Raw genomic sequence first — 26,192 nt, 5'->3', positions numbered from 1 at the left:
TTAATGTGATGAAGTGGTATGATGCTCCTGCATAGAATTCAGTTCTCTTTATTTTTAAATCCTAAGCATGCCCACATCTCTAAAATGGCCTCCTCTTTTCAAAACAACTTCTGCTTATTTCCTTAGCATTTAAAGATTATGGTCCAACAATTAATCTCACTGATAACTATCAATTAAGTTTACCTAACAAAAGAATATGTCTGCCCAGATGTTGTGCCTAAGTCGTAGTCATTTGCCAGGTTTCAACTCCACCCTTTTTGAGTGAGGAATCACCTAACACAATCTTAAAGAATATTCTACTTGGGATACTCATTCCTTCTTATGCATGATATAGACACACAGGCTATGCTAAGACCCTTATTACGGGGATTTATACCTATAAAGAGGAGTGATTTGGCTGACAAAGAGGTTAGTCTATATATAAAACAAGAGTGTTACCAACAAGAATCTCCTGTGCATATTCTATGATCTCAATAGTGTTCCCTTCTGCCCTGATAAATTATTCAGTTTCATCTTTGCTATTGTTATGTCATTAGGGACAAACTAAAGATACTTTGTGCTAAAGGTAATGTTATTGTGGAGCTGTCTCTTGAAGCAACAGTGCTTGGAGACTAAGAAACACATGGTGCAGTGTGTTAGATGCCTAGACTCACTCATACTGGAGGGAGGAGTTCAATCATCAATTTTTCAAAGTTAACAGCGACAAGTAGCTTTTGCATCCTTTTCATTGTGAGCATTTACAAAGAGACCCGGAAGTCTGTTCTAAGACCTGGCTGGAGCAGTTGGGTTCTCCTTTATTATCCATCCTCTTGTATTATGAACTACCATTAGCGAGACTACAAACTAAACAAGACTAGAAGAAGCCATTTCTTGGTTGAGGGAGAAGAAAGCACTGAAGTGACGGCCAAATTGTTGCAGGAAGTGCTAGGTGACAATGATTCAAAAGGTGTGGTGCTCTTCTTTGTGAGTCATGGTGCAACACTTTGCAAGAGTATCGATGAGGGGTAGGATGATCCATTTTCAGAGAACACTTGCCATTATGTGGGTTAATGCAGTGGTTTTATGTAGGTGTACTTAAATTTGGTGAGGACATGGATGTTGTTTAAGTAACAACAACTCTTCCTTCTTCTGGGTTTCAATTGGACAGAGCTTGAGAATTCTCCTCCTATCCTGTTGCCTCTCTGTGTTATTGCTGTGATATGTTAAATGCCTCCCTAGTCATGATGAATCATACATGTAGGTGTGGAAGGAAGGTTGGAAGATGTTTTGTACATGTGAGCTATAATTAATTGTTATTGTTATTCTTATTAATTGACTGAGGGAAGACACCTAACCAGCAGTCCTGAAGGTTTCTGCCTTCTCTCCCTCCCCCACCCTGTGTTCCATCAAGGTAGTAATTTACAGTGTCTATTACATACAATTTGATACTTTTTCTGATGGAAAATCCAACAATCTTTGGTTAGTTCTTTAAGAAACACCCACTACAACTTCAGTTCTATCACAGCTTGGAAATGTTTGTGAGTTTGGGTTTTTGAAGGGGGACTCCAACTCCTAGATCCTTCCTAACTAACACGAACAGCTAACTTTTCCAAACTCTAAGCTAAAATTCCATTTACTTTTGAGGTGGGTGGATCCCACATCCATATGGGAACAGACTACAAATGCTGAAATGCTTATCTGAACCCATTTCAGTTTTGATCCTTTCAACTGTTTAAAATGTTGAGGGACGATCAGAGAAGTATTGACTTTCATTTTCTACATTTTCAACACCCCTTTTTATTAGTCATGGGTCAAAAAAAGCTTACAAAGAAATAGAAGGGCTTGCAAAAGCACTCCACATCAAAAGACCACTTAGATCTCTATGTATAATGCTGGATCTGAATGTGTTCTCAAAATGAGATTCTGTTTTCTCAGATGGGTTGTAATCCCATCTAGAAAGGGTTGCAAATCAGTTTCTCATTCATGAGAAGAAGCTTTGTTCTGTAAAAACCATCTTTTAGATGGAGGTCTCTTGCACATGACAAAATTATAACACTGTGATGTCACTTGAACTGCCAAGACAAGACCCCTTGGAATCTTGGCAATAATTATTTTGTGTGGCCCTGGATCTGACAGTTACAAAATACTAAATCCCTCATAAAACTACATATCTTAGAATTCCAAATGATGTAGTCAAGACAGTGATATCCAAGTGCCATACCTGTGTAGTATGAAAAAGGCCTTGCAAGGAAAATCACACACACACAAAGATTAAATAAAATATGACATTTATATGTTTATGCCAAAACTATAGGCTGTAAGGAGATATCAAAAACTGAAGTTACTTAAGGCAGATATACATTCAGATTTAAACTTATTTTCTTTGAACATTCCTTTTGAAGATATGTACTACTATAATTTCATTGAAGTTGCATGAAGGTCTCATGATATGTGTTTCATAGGCACAAATCAGTTTGTTGGTACCACGGCTGAAACGTGGAGAGTTTTTCTGCTTCAAGGAAGGTCGCTCCTATCCATCCATACTTCCTATTGACTCCTTCTGAACTGAAAGAACTATAGGACTTCTGTTTGGCAAGGCTTTAGTTTTGAAATGTGACTCTTGTGAACTGTGATTTGTGATTTTTCAGTCATGCTTGGTGTCTGCTTATAGCCAAACTCTGAGGAATATATTAACAGAGGAGTTGCAGAATTCCTTTTAAGATTTTAGAAAGATGAGACAGAAACCTATTCTTGATCCTTTCAATGTAAGATGATTTCCCTCTGTTTAAAACAACAACAACAACAAAACCCCAACAGGTTGATGTTATCTAACTGTTATAGGCTTGGGCAAACTGCCACTGGAGCTACAGAATTGCAGATAGCCAGATCAAGACAAATTGTGCAAGATTTTTCTGACCTGTGATAAGACTATGAACAAGAATCCCAGCCCATCAGTTTGGCAGAGCCTTCCAAAAACAAAATGAACACAAAGTTGCTAACAAAGTTGTTGCATCAGATTGCAATATCATTCTTCAAATTAACATCCCTGCTGATTTTTCTAATCCTGTATAGCAGAAGCTTCAGTGCTTAATTTCTTTTTGTGTCAGGAGCTACTTGAGAAACTGCAAGTCGTTTCTGGTGTGAGAGAATTGGCTGTCTGCAAGGACGTTGCCCAGGGGACGCCTGGATATTTTGATGTTTTACCATCCTTGTGGGAGGCTTCTCTCATGTCCCCACATGGGGAGCTGGAGCTGACAAAGGGAGCTCATCCGTGCTCTCCAAGGATTTGAATAATTAATAATATCTATCATTTTCCAAATAATCCCACAGATTTAGATGGAGGCTATGTAACTCAAGGAGAACTTAACTGACTTTTAAATTTTGTGAATGGTTATCGGTGACATAGTTCCAAACCCCTTGCATCTGCAGTTGGGGGGCATTTTATTTATTGCTTGAGGTGTTCCTGATATACAATTCCAGGAACATACATCTAGCCATAGAATATAACTGGTGAGTACAACTCTCACCATTATAATATTGTGTTATTCTGTGAATACCTTTAATGGTGTACAAGCTTTCTGTTTAGAGTTTACAAGTTGTCTTTGAATCAGAATTCTGGAAAAAAAATACAATGACAGCAAGAAGCTCAGGCATTACTTACTTTAATTAATGTTTATCCTGAATATTTTCATTTACACGCAGCACCTCAATTATTTTAAAAACAATTCTGGAAGGTAGGTTAGTCAAATCGCTTTGTTGTAGAAAGCTGGGGCTAAGGGCCCTTCCACACAGCCATATAATCCAGAATATCAAGGAAGATAATCCATAATATATGCTTTGAACTGGATTACCTGAGTCGACACTGCCATATAATCCAGTTCAATGTGGATTTTATACAGCTGTGTGGAAGGGGCCTAAGAAATGGAGTCTGTCTGAAGGTAGTTCATGATCAAGGCAGATTTTGAATAGAACATTTATTGATTCACAATTCACACGGCTTCTATATTGTATAATGAATGCAATTTGACACCACTTTAGCTGTCATGGCTCAATATTATGGAATCAAGGAAGTTGCCATTTGGTGAGGCATCATCACTCTTTGGCAGAGAAGCCTAAAGACCTTCTAAAACTACAATTCCCAGGACCCCACAGCAATGAGCTATGGCAGTTACAGTGTGTCATGCAGCATTAATTTTACAATGTAGACACACCGTAAGCCTCTCAGCCACATATATCATAAACTGATGGACGGTGGAGGGAAGAAGCTAATAAACTATGAGTTCCCTTTTCTGCCCTCCTTATATCCTATTTGCAAGTCTAAAAAGGATTTCCAACAACAAAGACCCAAAGTCTCCATTTGGAATTGATTAGTGATGAACAGAACCATGCAATTTGTATTGCAGTAAATGTTTTGAATTAAAATCAGTTTTCTACTTTAATGGAGATAAATGTGTTTTATAGAAGTACATCTTGATGGTTCATAAACAGCACAACTGACAGGGAAGGATGGAATGGCCTCCAAAACATCTGCAGGTCCACATGTTGCAGGATGCTAAACTAGGGGCAAAAGTAAAACACAACTGTAGCTGGGCATGATCTAAGGCCCCTCATACACTTTCATAAAATCCATACTATCTGCTTTGAACTGGATTATTTGTGTTGACTTTCCCCTTCTGCATTGCCATATAATCCAGATTATCAAAATGATAATCCACATTATTTATTTGAACTGGATTATATAGGTCTTCACTGCCAAATAATCCAGTTCAAAGCAAATAATCTGGATTTTATATGGCAGTGTAGATGGGACCTAAAATAAGGTAACTCCATTCATTTAATATGAGCTAAACTAGAATATTACTAGAATGTTGTAAAATCTCAGTTTATCTTCTAAAATGGAGCAAAATAAAGACATTTTTACATATTACATTATCATTATATAGGATAATTCTAGGAGGTACATACCTGGAAGTAAGGCTGGATCTACACTGCTCTATATTCCAGGATCTGATCCTGGATTATCTTCTTATCCCAGATTATCTGACAGTGTAGACTCATAATCCAGTTTAAAGCAGACAATATAGAATCAGATCCTGGCATATAGGGCAGTATAGACCCAGCCTTACGGCCCTTCCACACAACTATATAACCCAGAAGATTAAGGCAGATAATCCACAATATCTGCTTTGAACTGGGTTATTTGAGTACACACTGCCATATAACCCAGTTTAAAGCAGATAATATGGGATTTTATACACTGTGTGCCAGCAGGACTGATAACTTGAAGATTGGGTTGCTGACCTGAAGGTTGCCGGTTCAAATCTAACCCGGGAAGAGCACGGATGAGCTCCCTCTATCAGCTCCAGCTCCATGCGGGGACATGAGAGAAGCCTCCCACAAAGATGGTAAAAACATCAAAGCATCAGGGCATCACCTGGGCAATATCCTTGCAGATGGCCAATTCTCTCACACCAGAAGCGACTTGCAGTTTCTCAAGTTACTCCTGACGTGGAAAAAAAAAAGCCCATGGACAAAAATGATGATATCACTGATTATATATACCACATATTTAGTAAAACACTGTAAGGAACTGTACTTTGGAAAGCGACTCCAAATGGACCCTGCAATACTTCTCAAAATTTCGATCTTTTTTAAAAAGGAGGGGCATTTTTGGCACCTGAACATGAATTTTGCAGTTATGAATTTGGAGGGCCTTTTTATTTTCACAACTAGTAAATATTTTTAAGGAATTCTTTTGAACTATTTTGGGGAAAGTAGTTGGTTTTCCAGAGCCTCAACTATTTTTTGCTTAGGCTCGGATACAAGGAAATATTATTTATAGCTCTATTAAATGCAGGTCTTTCATGTTAGGATTTGGAAACAGTAACTGCTAATCATGCCTCTGCAAAGAAAAGGAATGTCAGCCATAAGTAAAATGGACCCTTGAAATGGCAAAAGTACAGAAAGCAATATAAAAACCTGCTCCTGAAATATGCTTTCTAAAAAGGTAGTAAAAATGTAGTATTAATGCAATTTGACATTGCTTCAATTGCTATGGCCCAATACTTTCGCATTCAGTTGAAGCAAATGTGGCATTATTAGAAACTTATCTAGGACCACTGCCAGAAGGGAGAGTTTCGTCTATGCTGACAATCATGCCATCACCGCTCAAGCAGGGAGCTTTGAAATTGTTGAACAAAAGCTCTTTGAAGCTTTAGGTGCTCTTATTGCCTATTACAAGGAAAACCAGCTGATCCTTAATCCGTCTAAAACACAGACCTGTGCTTTTCACCTTAAGGACAGACAAGTATCTCGGGTTCTGTGGATTACCTTGGAAGGAATTCCATTGGAGCATTGCAGCTCACCAAAATACCTGGGAGTTACCCTGAATCGTGCTCTGACTTACAAAAAGGATTGCTTGACTATCAAACAAAAAGTGGGTGCTAGAAACAATATCATACGAAAGTTGACTGGCACAACCTGAGGATCACAACCAGATACAGTAAAGACATCTGCCCTTGTGCTTTGCTACTCTGCTGCTGACTACGCATGCCCAGTCTGGAACACATCTCACTACATCAAAACAGTGGATGTGGCTCTTACTATCACAGGATGTCTACGCCATACACCATTGGAGAAATTATACTGTTTGGCCGGTATTGCAGCACCTGACATCTGCTCGGAAGTAGCAGCCAGCAATGAAAGGACCAAAGCAGTGACATCTCCAGCCCATACACTGTTTGGCTATCACGCAGCATGCCAACGCCTTAAATCAAGAAATATTTTTCAGAGATAGAATCATAGAATCATAGAATCATAGAATCATAGAATCATAGAATCATAGAATAGTAGAGTTGGAAGAGACCTCATGGGTCATCCAGTCCAACCCCCTGCCAAGAAGCAGGAAATCGCATTCATAGCACCCCTGACAGATGGCCATCCAGCTTCTGCTTAAAAGCCTCCAAAGAAGGGGCCTCCACCACAGTCCGGGGAAGAGAGTTCCACTGCCGAACAGCCCTCACAGTGAGGAAGTTCTTCCTGATGTTCAGGTGGAATCTCCTTTCCTGTAGTTTGAAGCCATTGTTCCGTGTCCTAGTCTGCAGGTCAGCAGAAAACAAGCTTGCTCCCTCCTCCCTATGACTTCCCCTCACATATTTGTACATGGCTATCATGTCTCCTCTCAGCCTTTTCTTCTGCAGGCTAAACATGCCCAGTTCTTTAAGCCTCTCCTCATAGGGCTTGTTCTCCAGACCTTTGATCATTTTAGTTGCCCTCCTCTGGACGCTTTCCAGCTTGTCAACATCTCCCTTCAACTGTGGTGCCTAGAATTGGACGCAGTATTCCAGGTGTGGTCTGACCAAGGTGGAATAGAGGGATAGCATGACTTCCTTGGATCTAGACGCTATATCCCTATTGATGCAGGCCAGAATCCCACTGGCTTTCTTAGCAGCCGCATCACATTGCTGGCTCATGTTTAACTTGTTGTCCACAAGGACTCCAAGATCTTTTTCACACGTACTGCTGTCTAGCCAGGTGTCCCCCATTCTGTATCTTTGCATTCCATTTTTTCTGCCGAAATGAAGTATCTTGCATTTGTCCCTGTTGAACTTCATTTTGTTAGTTTCGGCCCATCTCTCTAGTCTGTCAAGATCGTTTTGAATTCTGCTCCTTTCTTCTGGAGTGTTGGCTATCCCTCCCAGTTTGGTGTCGTCTGCAAACTTGATGATCGTGCCTTCTAACCCTTCGTCTAAGTCATTAATAAAGATGTTGAACAGAACCGGGCCCAGGACAGAACCCTGCGGCACTCCACTCGTGGCTTCTTTCCAAGATGAAGACGACGCATTGGTGAGTACCCTTTGGGTTCGTTCACTTAGCCAATTACAGATCCACCTAACTGTAGTTTTGTCTAGCCCACATTTTACTAGTTTGTTTGCCAGAAGGTTGTGAGGGACTTTGTTGAAGGCCTTACTGAAATCTAGGTAGGCTACATCCATGGCATTCCCTGTATCAACCGAACTCGTAACTCTGTCAAAAAACGAGATCAGATTAGTCTGGCATGACTTGTTTTTGGTAAATCCGTGTTGACTATTAGCAATGACTGCATTTGTTTCTAAGTGTTTGCAGACCACTTCCTTAATGATCTTTTCCAAAATTTTGCCTGGTATCGATGTGAGGCTGACCAGACGGTAATTGTTTGGGTCGTTCTTTTTTCCCTTCTTGAAGATAGGGACCACATTTGCCCTCCTCCAATCCGCTGGGACTTCTCCCGTTCTCCAAGAACTCTCAAATATGATTGCCAGTGGTTCTGAAATAACTTCCGCTAGTTCCTTCAGTACTCTTGGATGTAGTTGATCTGGCCCTGGCGACTTGAATTCGTTTAGAGTGTCCAGGTGTTCCTGGACAACTTGTTTCCCTATTTGGGGTTGGATTTCCCCAAATCCTTCGTCCATTTCATGTTGCTGAGGTTGAAGATGGCTTTCTTTTTCTGAGAAGACCGAGGCAAAGAAGGCATTGAGCAGTTCTGCCTTTTCCCTGTCCCCTGTTGCCATCACCCCATCTTCTCCTTGCAGAGGCCCTATTGCCTCCTTTTTCTTCCTTTTTCTACCAACGTAAGCAAAAAAGCCTTTTTTGTTGTTTTTAATGTCCCTGGCAAGCCTGAGCTCATTTTGCACTTTAGCCTTGCGAACCTTTTCCCTACAGGAGTTGGCTATACGTTTGAATTCTTCTTTGGTGATTTCTCCCCTTTTCCACTTCTTGTGCATGTCACTTTTGAATCTTAGCCCAGTTAGAAGTTCTTTGGACATCCATTCTGGCTTCTTCGCACGTGCCATATTTTTTTTTGTTGGCACTGTTTGCATTTGCATTTGCCTTGAGTATTTCACTTTTAAAAAACTCCCATCCATCGTTAACTCCCTTGTCTTTTAATATTGGCGTCCATGGAATGCCGCTCAGTATTTCCTTCATTTTTTGGAAGTCAGCTCTCTTAAAGTCCAGAATGCGTGTTTGACTTGTCTTAGTTTCAGCCTTCTATTGTATCACAAACTGCAGGAGCACATGGTCACTTGCCCCTAAGGATCCGACGAATTCTACTGTATTGATCAGGTCTTCCACATTTGTTAAGATTAGATCAAGAGTTGCTGATCCCCTTGTTGCCTCCTCTACCTTCTGGACCATAAAATTGTCTGCAAGGCAAGTGAGGAATTTGTTGGACTTTGTGCTCTTGGCCGAGTTTGTTTTCCAACAGATATCAGGATAGTTGAAGTCACCCATGACTACATCTCTTCTTTGTGCCTGTTTGGTCAGCTGTTGACAAAAGGCTTCATCAAGTTCTATATCCTGGTTCGGAGGTCTGTAGTAGACACCCACGATGAGATCTTTTTGAGTCCCGGTTCCCTTGATTCTTATCCAGATGCTTTCAAGCTGGTTTCCCAGATTACAGTCTTGCATTTCTTCTGCAACGTAACTGTTTTTGACATATAAAGCTACTCCCCCTCCTCTCCCCATTTGTTCTATTTCTGTGAAAGAGGTTATAGCCCTCAATGGCTACATTCCAGTGATGGGAGTCATCCCACCAGGTTTCAGTGATGCCTATGATGTCGTACGTGTGGTGCTGTGCTAAAAGTTGGAGTTCGTCTTGCTTATTTCCCATGCTCTGTGCATTAGTGTAAAGACATGTAAGCCCCTGTGACCTCCCCTTGAGCTGTTTATTTGGGATTATTGTGCTCTCGGTAATTGGTCCTTGCTGTGTTTGTGCAGCCCTCCATTTAGCCTTTTGGCAGTTCCCTGTGGTCGTGGGTAATATAGTGTTTGCCAGGCTGTTGTTCCCCTCCCCCAGTGGATCTAGTTTAAAGTGCGCCTGATGAAGTTTGTGAGTCTGTGTGCAAAAAGATGTTTTCCTACTTGTGTGAGATCCACCCCGTCACTTGCCAGTAGGCCATCCTCCTGGAAGAGTAGACCATGGTCAAGGAAGCCAAAATGCTCCTCTTGACACCATTTTCTGAGCCAGTTATTGACCTGTACTATTTTTCCGGCCCTTGTAGAGCCGTGTCCTACACCGGGGAGGAGGGATGAAAAGATCACCTGTACATTACACAATTTTAGCTTACTTCCGAGGGCTCGAAAATCATTTGTGATCTTTTGAAAAGATCTACAGAGATACTTGCAGGAACACATCAGCAAGCACGAGTCCAAAAGTGGCAGGTTAAAACTTAGAACTGATCCATGGCTGATACCAAATAAGAAACTCCCTCCTGGGCACACAGAGAACTGGACGACTTGGAAGGCGCTGAACAGACTGTGCTCTGGAACCACGGGATACAGAGCCAATCTTAAGAAATGGGGCCACAAAGTGGAGTCCACGACATGTGAGTATCGAGAAGAGCAAACCACAAACCACTTATTACAATGCAGTCTGAGCCCTGCCACATGCACAACGGAGGACTTTCTTATAGCAACACCAGAGGCACTCCAAGTGGCCAGTGACTGGTCAAAGGACATTGAGTATAATGCCAAGTTTTTTTTTTACTTTTGTGTTTTTAAATACAGTAGAGTCTCACTTATCCAACACTTGCTTATCCAACGTTCTGGATTATCCAATGCATTTTTGTAGTCAATGTTTTCAATACATTGTGATATTTGGGTGCTAAATTCGTAAATTCAGTAATTACTACATAGCATTACTGCGTACTGAACTACTTTTTTGGTCAAATTTGTTGTATGACATGATGTTTTGGTGCTTAATTTGTAAAATCATAACCTAATTTGATGTTTAATGGGCTTTTCCTTAATGACTCCTTATTATTCAACATGTTTGCTTATCCAACATTATGCTGGTCCGTTTATGTTGGATAAGTGAGACTCTACTGTACATTGCAACTGTACCCTCGATTTGCTTCTGATACGACAGATATCTAAGACTCTGAATTTTCCCTAGTCCTATTTAACCAACATCAGACGGTGCATTCACGCTGTCGAATTAATGCAGTTTGACACCACTTCAATTGTCATTGCTCAGTGATGTAGAATCATGGGATTGGTAGTTTTACAAGAACTTTTCTGCCCAAGAAGGCTGGTGCCAAGAGTCATGGCATTAATTCTAGGCATGGGCAAACTTGGGCCCTCCAGGTGTGTTGGACTTCAACTCCCACCATTCCTAACAGCCTCAGGCCCCTTCCTTTTCCCCCTCAGCCGCTTAAGGGGAAGGGGCCTGAGGCTGTTAGGAATGGTGGGAGTTGAAGTCCAACACACCTGGAGGGCCCAAGTTTGCCCAAGCCTGTTGTAGATGCACTCAGTCTGAAGATATTTGCACTTAAAAGCGGCGACTGCGCTTCTCCGGATCCATTTCCCGCAGCCCGCCTATTGGCAAAGCGTGGAAGAAAACACAGATTTGCAGCGTCTGGCCGACTTCCTCTTTTCTTGGCTTCAGCTTCTCAATTGTAATCAAATTGCCGCTGCGGCCTCAACCTCTAGGGGTGCTGCAGCGAGAGGCTCGGCTGGAACAGGGCGCAGTGCGTGACGTCACCAGCGGAGTGCAAAGGCTGTGATTGCTCCTCCAGTTTCGCCCCCTCCCCTCCCCTCCCCAATCTCCAAAACACACACCGAGCCCCCTTTTCTCCCTCGCCCTCTTCCCTCGGGGCTGGAGACGATCGCCACCCGCCCAACCTGTTCCAGACAGGTTAGGCCTGCCCAGGAGGGCCTTTGAGACAGCAGGTCCTCCAAAAGCCCATCCCTTTTGGAAAGCTTCTGTAACCCAGGCGGGTTTCTCTCCATTCTCCCCACTCTCAGAATAAAAGGAAGATCACTATGTAGTCCACTATGTCAGGCTACACAGAGCAGCCACTGAAATCCACAAGCATGTGGACAATTTCAACAGAAAGGAGGAAACCATCAAAATGAACCAAATCTGGCCACCAGTATTTTAAAAAAAACAAACAAAAAACTAAAATCAGGGCAGTAAATAAAGAATGCCCCAGTGGCGAAGTGTGTTAAAGCACTGAGCTGCTGAACTTGCAGACCAAAAGGTTGCAGGTTCAAATCCCAGGAGAGGAGTGAGTGCCCACTATTAGCTCCAGCTTCTGCCAACCTAGCAGTTCAAAAACATGCCAATGTGAGTAGATCAATAGGTACTGCTCCAGCGGGAAAGTAATGGCGCTCCATGCAGTCATGCCGGTCACATGACCTTGGAGGTGTCTACGGACAACGCCGGCTCTTCGGCTTAGAAATGGAGATGAGCACCAACCCCCAGAGTCAGACATGTCTAAACATCAGGGGAAACCTTTACCTACTCTGAAAACAGAGGAATTCCAGACATGAAACAATCAGGGCCAGCTAACACCTCCCAACAAAGGATTTTCTCCAAAAAAAAAAGCAGCCAGTCCTTGAAGCAGCAAGGCTTTTCAATGCTAATCAAGGTGGCCAATTGGAACATTCACACTTGCCTGCAAGAGTTCCTTCTCCCACTCTGAACCTTCCACAGATATGTAAACCCCACTTGCCTCATTTCCAATATAACTCACAACTTCTGAGGATGCCTGCCATAGATGTGAGTGAAAGAGAATGCTTCTGGAACATGGCTATACAGGCCAGAAATCTCACAGCAACCCAAAGGAAGTTCACATTGTATCCCAGATCCTACCTGTGCACATTAGAGGTTGAGAAAATAAAGTTTCTGTAGACTTAAGGGTTCATCTTCATTGTGGAATTAATGCAGTTTGACACCACTTCTAACTGCAATGGCTCAATGCTTTGGGAATTGTAATTTGATGAAGAGCTGGCACTTATTGGCAGCAAGATCTTGTTACTACAATGACACTAGAAGTAATGCACTTTGATGCTACTTTAACCGATACAGTGTATCAGTTAAAGTAATAGTTTCATAAGGTCTTTAGCCTTCTCTGCCAAAGAGTGCTGGTGCCTCACCAAACTATAACTCCCAGGATTCTGTAGCATTGAGTCTTGGCAGTTAAAGTGGCCTCATAACCGAATTCATTCCACAAGGTAGATGCACCCCGAGAGATTGAGGTTTGCAGTAATAACAATAACAATAATAATAACGTTATTTATATTCCCCAAGAGGACTCAGCTAAATAATTCATGGAGGAGGGCTGTATTCCATACTATAAAATCATCGTAGTTTGGCAATACATGACGATGGCTCAATGCAAAGAAATTTTGGTATTTGTATTTTTGTGTGAAATTGAGATTTCTCTGTCACAGGTCTGATGCCACCGCACACAGTAAACTAGACACCCCAGAGGATGGAGCCATGGCAATTAAAATGATGTTGAACCCTTTTATTTATGTAGTGTGGATGGTCTCTAAGGGTGCATTTACACTGCAGTCTGACATCACTTTAACCTAGTGGTTCCCAACCAGTGGGCCGTGGGCCACGAGACATGCGGGAAAAATTGGCGTCGGGGTGCATGCTCCATTGAAGAAGAGTGAGAGAGAGAAGGAAGGAAGGAGATGCCAGCTCATTGCCCTTGCCAGCACTTTCTCAGCCTTGCGGGGCTTCCCAATGCATTCTTCTGAATTAGCATCCCAGACTTTGGTGCCTAGTCAAAGTAGTCCCTGGTCAAAAAAAAGTTGGGAACCACTGCCCTATGGCTCAATGGTATGGAATCCTAGGAGTTGTAGTTTGGTGAGGTATCAGCACTCACACTGATAGCTAATGACTTTATAAAACTGCAACCCCCATAATTGTGTAGCATTGAGCCACAGCAGTTAAAGTGATGTCAAAATGCACTAATTCTACTATGTAGACACACCCTAAGTCTACTTCCTCAGATGCATGGAATGAAGTGTCTAGGAACGGTTGGTAAGCTTCCAACTTTGTTTTTTTATTTTGTCTCTGAGGTGCTAATGATAATACTGATGATGATGATGATAATAATAAAGCTTTATTTATATCCTGACCCCTCTCCCCAAAAGGACTCAGAGTGGTTTGCAAAAAGGAAAACAATATAAAGAGTAAAAACAAGATGCAGTGATTTGAGTTTTGGACTGTGTGTGCATCTGCACAAGAATTATTGCAGTTTGAGACCAGTTTAACTACAATGGCTCAATACTATGGTGGCACAGTGTGTTAAAGCGCTGAACTGCTGAACTTGTGGACCAAAAGGTCGCAGGTTCAAATCCCAGGAGCGGAGTGAGCTCCTGCTGTTAGCCCCAGGTCCTGCCAACCTAGCAGTTCGAAAACATGCAAATGTGAGTAGATCAATAGGTACCACTCCGGCAGGAAGGGAATGGTGCTCCATGCAGTCATGCCAGCCACGTGACCTTGGAGATGTCTATGGACAACGCCGGCTCTTCGGCTTAGAAATGGAGATGAGCACCAACCCCCAGAGTAGGTCACGACTGGACTTAACATCAGGGGAAAACCTTTACCTAAGAAAGGAAGATGAGACAACAGGAAGTGAGGGAAATCTCCCCCTAGGAAGGGAAATTCACTCCTGGAAGAGTTATCATGGGGGAAATGTGTTTCCACTGAAGCTTTAGCGCCAATCCTTTTTTCCACAACAAGCCGAACTTTTCAAAATCCAATTATCACAGGGACAGAAAGTGGGGTGAAATCTTCTGAAGCAGCAAAACAATCACCACAGGGGTATTAACCTTTCAGTAAGCTATCCAAAGCGATTTTCTTCTCAAAACTTGGTTGAGGGGAGAGAAGCTTGTACTCCAAAAAAGAAAGAGGGAGCCCAAGAAGTTTCATAGATAAGGCACAACAAGAAAGTATATAATATTTATATACTACTATAAATATACTATTTCTATTAATTATATAAGAAAGATATTCTGTTTCTCCCCAAATTCTGAGTGGTGGAAGTTGCAGCCCACCCATACGTGCTCTACACTGTAGAAAGTATGTATGTATGTATGTATGTACACACACACACACACACACACACACACACACACACACACTTTCTATATTACAGAGCAGGCATGGGCAACTTTTGGCCCTCCAGGTGTTTTGGACTTCAACTTCCACAATTCTAACAGCTGGTAGAGGCTCCCTGGCCGACCTTGGACAAGGCACACTCTCTCAGCCTCTGCGGGGGTCAAAAGCAAAAAAGCCCCTTTGAACAAAACCTGCGAAGGAATTCAGAGAAAAACCCTCTGAACACACACACACACGGTTGGAGTTACACTTTAAATGTACAGTAGAGTCTCGCTTATCCAACCTTCACTTATTCAACGTTCTGGATTATCCAACAGTCTGCCTCCTGCCCCGATCCACAGCTGTTTCTCTAGGCAGCAAGGACTGAACATTTTTACGGATTTAACTTCCAACAATGTTGTTCCTGTAAGTTCATTTTATGCAATTCTATCTTTATTTGTGGTCAATTTTTTAGTAGTCAATATTTTTGTAGTCAATGTTTTCAATACACTGTGATGTATTGGTGCTGAATTCGTAAATACTGTAATTACAGTAGAGTCTCACTTATCTAAGCTAAACGGGCCGGCAGAAGCTTGGATAAGCAAATATCTTGGATAATAAGGAGAGATTAAGGAAAAACCTATTAAACATCAAATTAGGTTATGATTTTACAAATTAAGCACCAAAACATCATGTTTTACAACAAATTTGACAGAAAAAGTAGTTCAATACGCAATAATGTTGTAATTACTGTATTTACAAATTTAGCACCAAAATATCACGATATATTGATAACATTGACTACAAAAATGGCTTGGATAATCCAGAAGCTTGGATAAGCAAAGCTTGGATAAGTGAGACTCTACTGTATTACACAACGTTACTGTGTATTGAACTGCTTTTTTCTGTTGATTTGTTGTAAAACATGATGTTTTGGTGCTTAATTTGGAAAATCATAACGTAATTTGACATTTAATAGGCTTTTCCTTAATCCCTCCTTATTATCCAACGTTTTTTGATAAGTGGCTGAGGGGGGGGGGGAGGAAAGGGCCTGAGGCTGTTAGGAATGGTGGGAGTTGTAGCCCAAAACACCTGGAGGGCCCAAGTTTGCCCATGCTTGGTGTAGACTCATATAATCCATTTTAAAGCAGATGGTCTAGATAGGTGTGTCGTCGAAGGCTTTCATGGCCGGGATCACAGGGTTGTTGTATGTCTTTCGGGCTGTGTGGCCATGTTCCAGAAGTATTCTCTCCTGACGTTTCGCCCACATCTGTGGCAGGCATCCTCAGAGGTTGTGAGATATGGATAAACTAGATTGGATGTGCCAGTGTGGAAGCGGCCCCAGCGCCCCGAAGGCCCGCTCCCCTCCTTGCCCTTCTTTCCCCTTCGGGCTTCATGAGCCGGCCTTTTCCAGTAAATACATCCCGTTTCCTCCCAGCCTTCCTCCCCCTCCGCGTCCTGCCTGAGGCAGAAAGACTCCCCCTCAGTGTTTGTGGGCGAGAGACAGAGAGGGGGGGGGGGGGTGGAGTGTCCAGTCCCTCCAGAGGCGGAGTGGGCGAAGGTGGCCTCAGCCCTCAGCGCCGGTGAAGGAGGCTGTCCCTCCGGACGGGGAGGGCGGGCGCTGGCTCCTTCTCTCCTTCCCTCCCTCCTTGTTTCTCTCTCTCTCCCTTCCCAACTTTCTGCTCCTCCCTCCTTCCTTCCTTCCTTCCCTCCCTCCCTCCTTCCTCCGCGCAAAAGTTTCCCGTCGCTCTCGCTCGGCGCCCGGCTCGGAGACAACAAGCCTCCATCGGCAGATTTGTTTGCCCGCTTTTGCCCGAGTCTGGCCTCCCCCTCCCGCCTTGTCAGCGTCTCCACAGAACCGGACCCGAACTCCGAAGGGCTCCCGACGGCGAGGCCGCCCTCCCTCTTCAACAGGCGAGGTGAGTAAGTGAGGCGAGCGAGTGAAGGAAGGAAGGAAGCGCGCAAACAAGCGCTTCTCCTCGCAGCCCGGCCTTCGGAAAGCCCTCCCTGTTGCTCCCTCCTGAAAGACCCCCCCCCTCACTTTCCACAAAGGGGAGGGAGGGGGGAGGGGGAGGGCCTTTCCCCGCCCCCTCCCTCGCTCCACATACTTGGCCTCCCCCGGACCCAGACCGCAGCCTCTCTCTCTCTCTCACTCACGTACAACTTCCCTCCCAAATAGTTGGTCATGTTAAGCAGAGAATGGAGAGACCCCTCTTTCCTCTCCCTTGGCCCTGCCTTGTTGTTCCCTGTCCAGGAAACTTCTTGATCCAACTCCTCTCTCGGGGTTCAAGCTTCTCTCCCTTCAACACAAATATTATCTCCTTTCTTGTTGCACCTTGTCCTTGAAACCTCTTGGGGCCCTTCCACACAGCCATATAACCCAGAATATCAAGGCAGAAAATCCCACAATGCCTGCTTTGAACTGGGATAGGCTTCTCCTCAAAATCTGAGTTGAGGGGAGAGAGAAGCTTGTGCCCTTCCAGACAGGCCCTATATCCCAGGGGCCTTCCACACAGTCCTATATCCCAGGATATCAAGGCAGGAAATCCCACAGTATCTGTTTTGAACTGGGTTATCTGAGTCCACACTGCCATACATTCCAGTCCAAAGCAGATATTGTGGTATTTTCTGCCTTAATATTCTGTGTTATATGGCTGTGTGAAAGGGCCCTTGGGAGGTAACATTTTCATGGTTCTTCCAGGGCCCTTCCGCACAGCCATATAACCCAGAATATCAAGGCAGAAAATCCCACAATGTTGGCTTTGAACTGGGATAGACTTCTCCCCAAAATCTGAGTGAGGGGAGAGAAGCTTGTACCCCAAAGGAGGGCCCTTCCATACCGCACTGCCATATATCCCAGTTCAAAGCAGAATAATGTGGTATTTTATTCAGCTATGTGGAAGGGGCCCTTCCAGACAGGCCCTATATCCCAGGATCTGATCCCAGGTTTTGTGCTTTAAACTGGATTATATGAGTCCCCACTGGCTGTTAATCTTGGATAAACAAAACTCGGGATGAGATCCTGGGGGCCCTTCCACACAGCCCTATATTCCAGAGTATCAAGGCAGGAAATCCCACTATATCTGCTTTGAACTAGTCAAAGCAGATACTGTGGGATCTCCTGCCTTGATACTCTGGGATATAGGGCTGTGTGGAAGGCCCCTGGGATATAGGGCCTGCCTGGAACGGTCCCTTCCACACACCTGAATAAAATCCCACATTATCTGCTTTGAACTGGGATATATGGCAATGTGGTCTGGAAGGGCCCTCCTTTGGGAGCTTCTCTCTCCCCTCACTCAGATTTTGGGGAGAATCTTAATGTCTTTAAAAAATATTATATACTTTCTCCTTGCGCCTTATCTATGAAACTTTTTGGGGTCACTCTTCTTTTTTTTGCATACAAGCTTTTCTCCTCTCAAACAAGGCCTCTTCTACACTGCCATATAATTAAGATTGTCAAAGGAGATAATCCACATTATCTGCTTTAAACTGGATTATATGAGTTTACACTACCATATAATCCAGTGCAAAGCAGATACCCTGGATTTTATGTGGCGGTGTAAAAGAGGCCCTAGTTTTGAGGAGAACCTCCTGTCCTAAAAATATTGAGATTGTATACTTTCTTGTTGTGCCTTGTGTAGGCAACTTCTTTTGGGGTACAAGCTTCTCTTTTGGGATACAAGCTTCTCTCTCCTCACCAAGTTTTGAAATCCAAGGCCTTTCCAAAAATATTATATTATTTCTTGTTGCGCCTTCTTTATGAAAATTTTTGAAGTTGCTCTTTTTTTGGGTACAAGTTTCTCTCCCCTCACTGAGCTTTGGGGAGAAGCCCAAGGTCCTAAAAATATATTTTCCATTTCAGTCAGAGATATGTTGAAGAAGTTGTGTTTTTTTCCTCACTTTTCTCTTGAATTTTGAAGGCAGTGGCCTGTGATTTGGATTCGTGTCTTTATTATTTTTTGAACTTTGATTTTTTTTTTTGGGAGGGTTGTGCCTAGCCTTCTGGTGTTTAATCAAGAGTTTCTGCTTGTATATGAAGATAGTTATGACTCCCCCCCCCTTTCTTCTGAAGTTTTAAGACTTTGTTTCACCAACTTTTTATCCTTCTGGTGTGTAATCCAGACTTTCCGCTGTATATAGAGAAAGGTGTGATTTCCTCCCTTTTTTCTAAAGTTTTACGACTTTGCTTCACAAGTTTAGATTTTTTTAAAAGTTTTTTTTATTATGGATGTAGGAGGGGATATCATTTTCAAAAAGTTTTGTTCTTTTATTCAGTGTGTTTACTGGCAGTTTGTGCCTAGGCCATAGGGCCACTGTGTTGACAACTCACAGATTGCACAAACACATTTCCTCAATTAATTACCTTTGTATGGGAGATTTGCGTAATGCTGTTTCTCATTCCATGGTCACGTGGATGAAGACAAACACTTGTAGATTCGTCGTGCCTCTAAACGTATATACGAAAGCTCCAATATGAAATGACAATAGCATTGGTATGAGAGTGGTCAGGGTCAATGAATGCTGTATTCCACTTGGGGAAAAAATAGAGATGTTTTAGGAGAGTTTCTGTTGCTAGCATCCATAGTAGAGGAGTACTGTACTCTTGAAGCATGTTCTCATTTCTGGGGGTGCATCTGTAGCCGTCCTATTGAATTGTATGCATCTATACCAGGTATGGGCAAACTTTGGCCCTCCAGGTGTTTTGGACTTCAACTCCCACAATTCCTAACAGCCTCAGTCCCTTTCCTTTTTCCCCTCAGCTGTTTAAGCGGCTGAGGGGAAAAAGGAAGGGACCTGAGGCTGTTAGGAATTATGGGAGTTGAAGTCCAAAACACCTGGAGGGCCAAAGTTTGCCCATGCCTAATCTCTACTGTAAAATTAATTCAGTTTGGCATTACTTTAACTGCTATGGTTCAGTGCTATGGAATCATGGGAGTTGTAGTTTGATGAGGCACCATCCCTCTGTGACAAAGTAGTCGAAAGACCTTGTAAAACTGCAACTCCCATGATTCTGTAGCATGGAACTGTGGCAATTAGCATGATGTCAAACTGCATAGTGTGTAGATGCATCCTAAGCCAGTTGGATAGTTTTGAAGATCAAATGTTTTGGAGGCAGGCATTTGCCTGTTTTGTATGAACTTACATATGAAGGCGCTCGGCAGGGATTACTGAGGGAAACCACACACTCCAGTGGGACATCCTTTTGCAAACGAGGACAAGGCATTGTTGAGATAGGCTTCTTCTTTTTTTAAAGAGGGAAAATGTTTTGTACTGGATACTACTTTTTCATGGAGAGGCCTTCAGCCAAGTTGCTGTACAGTCACAGTCCTGCAGGGTTGGATATATGGTTAATCACATGGATCCAAACATGTAAGAGCTTGCTCCGATCCGGAAACAACTGTCTTGAAAATAGCACCCAAATCGCACTTTGTGTTGCTGAGCAGAATCACAGCTTCTAAAACTACTGCTTTGGAGGGGTCCATTGTCTTCAGGCTGGATGGCCATCTGTCAGGGGTGCTTTGAATGCGATTTCCTGCTTCTTAGCAGGGGGTTGGACTGGATGGCCCATGTGGTCTCTTCCAACTCTACTATTCTATGATTCTATGATTCTATGAATGCCTTCAAGACCGATTTAAGCAAATTAGAACTGTGATGGGATGTAAACAAAAAAAAAGCAGGGCCCTTCAGGTCAGTGATACATTTCACTTCCTTACTTTTCACATGGTGAAACTAAGGCAAGGGGTGAAAAGCCATGTTTCATCTTTTTCAGTGAGGCACATATAGCATCTGAAAATCAGGGCAGATTTAGTAAGGCTGCAGTCCCTTATAAAATGATCTGAATGTAAACAGCAAGACTTATTTCTGAGACTACACCCACCCTTCTTTATCCACAGGTTCTATACCCATGCATTCAACCACCCAAGATTTGATTTGTTTTTGAAATATCCAAAATCCAAACTTAAAGTATGCAATTTTTTATATGGGGCACCATTTTAATACGTCATTGAATATAATGGTGGCACAGTAGATTAAACTCTTGTGCCAGCAGGACAGATGACTTGAAAATTGAATTGCTGACCTGAAAGTGGCTGGTTCGAATCCAACCCGGGGAGAACGTGGATGACCTCACTCTGTCAGCTCCAGCTCCTCATGCAGGAACATAAGAAAAGCCTCCCACAAGGATGGTATAAATATCAAAACATCCAGGAAATATCCTTGCAGACAGCCAGTTCTCTCATACCAGAAGTGACTTGTAGTTTCTCAAGTCGCTCCTGACATAAATATATATATATAATGGATGAGCTCCCTCTGTTAGCTCCAGCTCCTCATGTGGGGACTTGAGAGAAGCCTCCCACAAGGATGGTATAAACATCAAAACATCCGGGAAATATCCTTGCAGACGGCCAATTCTCTCATACCAGAAGCGACTTGTAGTTTCTCAAGTCGCTCCTGACATGAAAAAAAAATGTAATGGGACTTGAGCAAACTTCGATTTTGATACATACAACAGAGTTATGGGACCAAACATCCAGTGAATACCAAGGGCTCAGTTTTTCCAGTTTCTTCAGAAATATGACCTACAGCACCAGGCATTAATTGGTGATCTCCCATTCAAGTATTAACTAGAACTTACCCTGCTTGGTTTTCAGGATCAAACAAGATCTGGTGCCTTTAGGATATTTAGGCATCACTTTAACAATATATGTCTATAAACGTTTGACAAGATGGTGATTGTGGATCACTTGCAAATTTACTAGAGTGCTACATTTAAACAAAGTTGAAGATCTTGTCAGTTGGAGACTTTGTCATAATATGCATGCTGCTGAGTTTCTACATTTCTCAAAAAGTTCCATAAATGGTTAACACTGGTTGAAACTATTTGTTATGGCTGTTTGAAATCCAACTAATTTCCCACATTAGCAAGTTTCAAATTGAATTATACATTCCATTGATTTTGCAAACTTTAAAACTTTTGAAAATTAAAAATAGATTTTGAAATTGTGAAACTGTTGGTTGCAAAATTTGCTTTCACCATCCTGTTTTAATTTGAAGGCACTGAACATACAGTATTAGCTTTCACATGATAAGATGATATAGTTTCAGCACTGGCAGTTTTATATTATTTTACTTTGCTTATGGGGGGAAATCGCTAAACCATGATTAAATGCTTTGGTAGATAAGCTATTAGTAATTTTTGTGTTAGGTGACCTGATGGTTTCTACATTGTGCTTACTACATAAATATAATTTAATTTTGTTAATATTAGTTTTTTCTACAAAATGTCCCAAATAAAAGTTAGTTTTTTCAAAGGATTAGGAGCATTTCATTTTTTTCTGTATTTTTATGTCATGATAAGAGTGCTAAGTAGGAGATCTGTGTTAATTCTGCCATACTGTTAAGTTCATTGCACAATAGTAGGTTAGTTTCTTTCCCTCTGCCTAACCTACCTGTCAGGGTTGTTCTGAGGGTAAAGGGAAGAAAAAAGAATCATGAATTCATCTGAGAAAAGCTGAAGTTTTAATATAAAAAATTAAAAAGTATTTCTTTCAGTACCTTTTGGTGAAGCCTTTTTGTTGAATATCCCATTCTGAAGAAAGGTGTAGGAAATTCAAAGCCTTGCTCTCATTACTTTGTAAGTTGGTCTTGGGAAAGTCTGTCACCAAGAAAACAATTCTCTGAAATAATTATTTTACTAAATTTCTATCCAGTTTGTAGTGCTTTCCCAAGTAAGTATTCAGATATTTAGAAATGATACATACTGATGTTGTTCCAGCAGAAAAAACAGAATCCACAAATTGTGTAACTATGTCTAAGGATTTGACAAATTCCACAATGTGGCATTGCAGCATGTGTAATGACGCCATTCCTACTCGTAAACCTTTCCTCCTGCAGGCAGGGATTCTCTCGAAATAAAACATGCTACTTGTGGAAGTTATGAATGCAAAACAGTTTCAGTGCTTAAGATAAAAACAAATTCTATACTTCGTGTGAAACAATCTTTACAAAACATTGCTATTGGAAGCAGTGCTCACTGAGTTTATTTCCAGGCAAACGAATGCTACATAGGTTTGTGAACATGGCGGAGAAGGGGATTTGACTTTTTATTTTGGACTCTGAAGTAACTTTGAAGTGAACTGCAAGTAATGGCAGCTGTCACAATCTGATCTGTTTAGTGAAACAAGTTTGACAGCTCTTGGTCCAGTTTCCTTATGGGACTTGTGCTTGTCTTGGAGAAACCACCAGCCCTATTGACAGTAACTGACCTTCCTTGTTTGCAGTTTCAGTAAAAAGCACAAACTAGCTGCACCATAGGATTGTTAGGGTGGTCTAGTTGTTTTTTTGTTTTATAATTGCTATTTCGTATTAAGTTCTAGTAATGGTTGTTTTAATTTTTTAACTTATTTTACTTTTTTAAATGTAATTTGTTCATATGTTTCTTGGTTGGCATTGAATGTTTGCCATAAGTGTTGGAAACAGCCATGAGTCCCTTCAGGGAGATAGGGCAGTCTACAAATAAAGTTTGTTGTTATTATTATTATTATTATTATTATTATTATTATTATTAATTGCAGTCACCTCCATAATTTTACTGGGTTTGGTTATCTGGAATTGTCAGACAAGAAATCCTATCCTTATTTGCATTTTGTGTAAATTGTTCTGTCTTGTGAATTCTTTGGTATATTTCATGAGCAAATACTAAATGGGACGTGTAATAAACTGACCGTTCTTGAATGGGGTTCATCGAGTGCATGTTAGCACATACTGTTAATCTCAGGCAAATATTGCATGTCATGCTAAGCCATGGTTATTGATGTTTAGGTGTTTACTTAGGGGAAACGTTGTGGTATTAATGCTAATAGTCTGGTATCAAGATATTCCCACAGCATATAGATTGCCATGATTTTTCTCTTGGTACTGGTCTTTGAGAAATAGCATCTCTTTCGAAAAACAGTACAGTCACAGGAAGTTGAAGCATATTGATTTCTATTGTGAAAATGCTCTTGAAGAAGGTTTATTATTGTGGATAATTTAATAGCTTCTGTGTGTGAGTATGTGTGATAATGGTGCATTATCATTAGTTTATGGGAGGGTACAGTACATGACTGTCAGTCAGATAAGTCTGAATGCATTCAGTGTTAAGTTGATGTCCTAGGTTTTTAGTAAGAGGGTTGGAGCCCCTGGTGGCGCAGTGGGTTAAACCCTTGTGCCGGCAGGACTGCTGACTGGCAGGTTGGCAGTTCGAATTCGGGTAGACCAGGTGAACTTACTCTGTCAGCGCCAGCTCCCCATGTGGGGACATGAGAGAAGCCTCCCACAAGGATGGTAAAAACATCAAAACATATGGGCATCCCCTGGGCAACATCCTTGCAGGCGACCAGTTCTCTTACACTAGAAGCGACTTGCAGTTTTTCCTGACACAAAAAAGTAAGAGGGTTGAGTAGTCTTCACCTTTTCTTATGTTCTTAATTCTTATTTTATTGCCATTTGCTGTGTTGAGCTTCACTGTTTAAAGGATGCAGCTCTTATCTAAGCTTTTGACCAATATGAGTAAAGAAGACCTCTCTAAAAAACTCAAAAATACAAACCCAGATCTGCAAAATATATGTTCTCATTTTCTGTATCCTTCATATAGCCACATTACTTGTATTAAGAAAGATGTTGGATTGCCAATGGGTCAGAAAAATGTGATCCAATCTGTCAAGAGTCAGACGCCAATTAGCGAACAAAAATAGAGTTTATTCAGCAGATAAGCCAAAAAGTAATGTTAACACAGAAAAAACCTTGAAACACTTCACTATCAGTGCTTCAAGAGCAGTTCAAACAAAATTATAATTCAGCAACACAAGCAGGTAAAAACAAAGCTAAACAAACTTAGTGCAAACTGCACTTTCTGAGTTCTAGCCCTGCCAGCTGGCTCTGTAGTTTTCAAAGGAACAGTTCCCAAAAGGAAACACCAAATTGGTCAGGAAACAAACAAACAAACAAAGAATGCAGCAGACTGCTTCCACAATGTGGATAAAGCCGAAGGCTCCAAAAGGATGGTGAAAAGACGTCGTCCGGGATTCCAAGGTCAGGTCAGGAGATAACAGCGGTGTCCAAAGAGCAAGCCAGGAGTCAAAAGCCAATAGTAGTCATCAATCACAGGGCGAAGGCAGTAGCAAGGTCAAATTTCGATCCAAGGTCTGAAGAGGGTGCAGTCATCCAAAACAGGTCCACGATAAGACACAGCGAGAGCCAAGCTAGGTGATAACAGCAGATTCAAATCATAGTCCGAGTCCAGTCTTCATGGAAACACAGAGATCCCAATGGCGCCTCAGCAACACCTTGCCACACGCAAAGTGCAGTGGCCAAACATTCCCATTTTATTCCCCTTCCTCCTGGGTGACCAAACACTCACACCCAAACATCAGGTGTCCCAAATCTACTCAGAGTCTGAGCTCCACACAGCTAGAGCTCGTGGATCTGGAGTACCTAGCAATTCGTCGGAGTCCCAATCATCCTGCCCACACTTAGCCCCATGAACACTTAAAGAACCATCCTCCCTTCTCCAAGCATCCCAATTGGGATCAGCTCCTGCAGAAACCCCAGGTTCAGAAGTATCCATAGACCCCAAATCCCCAGACATCTCCGGTGGCTGTGCCCATTCAGTGCCCGCTTCCCCAACCACCACCTGTTCCTCAGCATCCATCTCCCCATCTGAATCTTCCTCAGAAGATCCCCCATATAGCTCTCTAAGTCGCTTCCTGCGCAACTCCTCCAGTGAACCCTCATCACGAGGGTTTTTTCTTCCTCTTCGAATTCCATCCCCATCAACCATAATCCCCGAAGGCGCAGTCACAACAAATCTACTCTTGTACTTTTGATTTGTGTCTTGTAGAAATTAGTAAGTGAAACTTTGCATAACATAAAGCTAAGACTGTAGGAGGGTATTATGATTTAGTCTTTATACATATTTTCAAAGGTAAAAGAGCTGAGACTGGCCCAGTTGGCAAATGTTTTTGAGCATTGGTCACTGTATATTATACAAAAAACCCAAATTTCACACATTTCACTATATAGTTCATCAGAATTTTTCAACATTGGCAATACCAGAGAAGTGAAATGATATAGTGTGCAGCTTTCACCAAACTTTGCAATAAGTTTGGTGAAAGCAATAAGGAACAATTGGATATTTGAAAGAATTCAGTGACTGCTTCTGCCCAAGTTGTCAGCTCAAATTGTGACTTCTGTGTCATGAAATACTAAATTTTATAATTCTGGTGAATGGTCCAAGGATATTTCATTCTATTCTTGACATTGGGAAGGGCTATAACTCTCACACATGCTCTGTAAT

At 42.1% G+C, this 26,192-nt stretch overlaps 1 protein-coding gene across 3 annotated transcripts in view; it reads left to right on the top strand.

Moving 5' to 3' along the window:
• The first annotated feature begins 16,449 nt into the window (after window positions 1-16,449).
• tead3 (TEA domain transcription factor 3) overlaps window positions 16,450-26,192 on the top strand; it is a 100,661-nt gene continuing 90,918 nt past the window's right edge. Inside the window, exon 1 of one of the 3 annotated variants that reach the window (XM_008109787.3) lies at window positions 16,450-16,776. The gene's annotated coding sequence lies outside the window, so the exon portion shown is untranslated. The remainder of the gene's footprint in view (window positions 16,777-26,192) is intronic. The other 2 variants (XM_008109788.3, XM_008109789.3) reach the window with 2 other exon arrangements.

This window comes from Anolis carolinensis, chromosome 4, assembly GCF_035594765.1.
Source record: "Anolis carolinensis isolate JA03-04 chromosome 4, rAnoCar3.1.pri, whole genome shotgun sequence".
Taxonomy (NCBI): Eukaryota; Metazoa; Chordata; class Lepidosauria; order Squamata; family Dactyloidae; genus Anolis; species Anolis carolinensis.
Note: the sequence above shows the minus strand (reverse complement) of the source record. Positions and strands in the feature narration are given on the sequence as shown.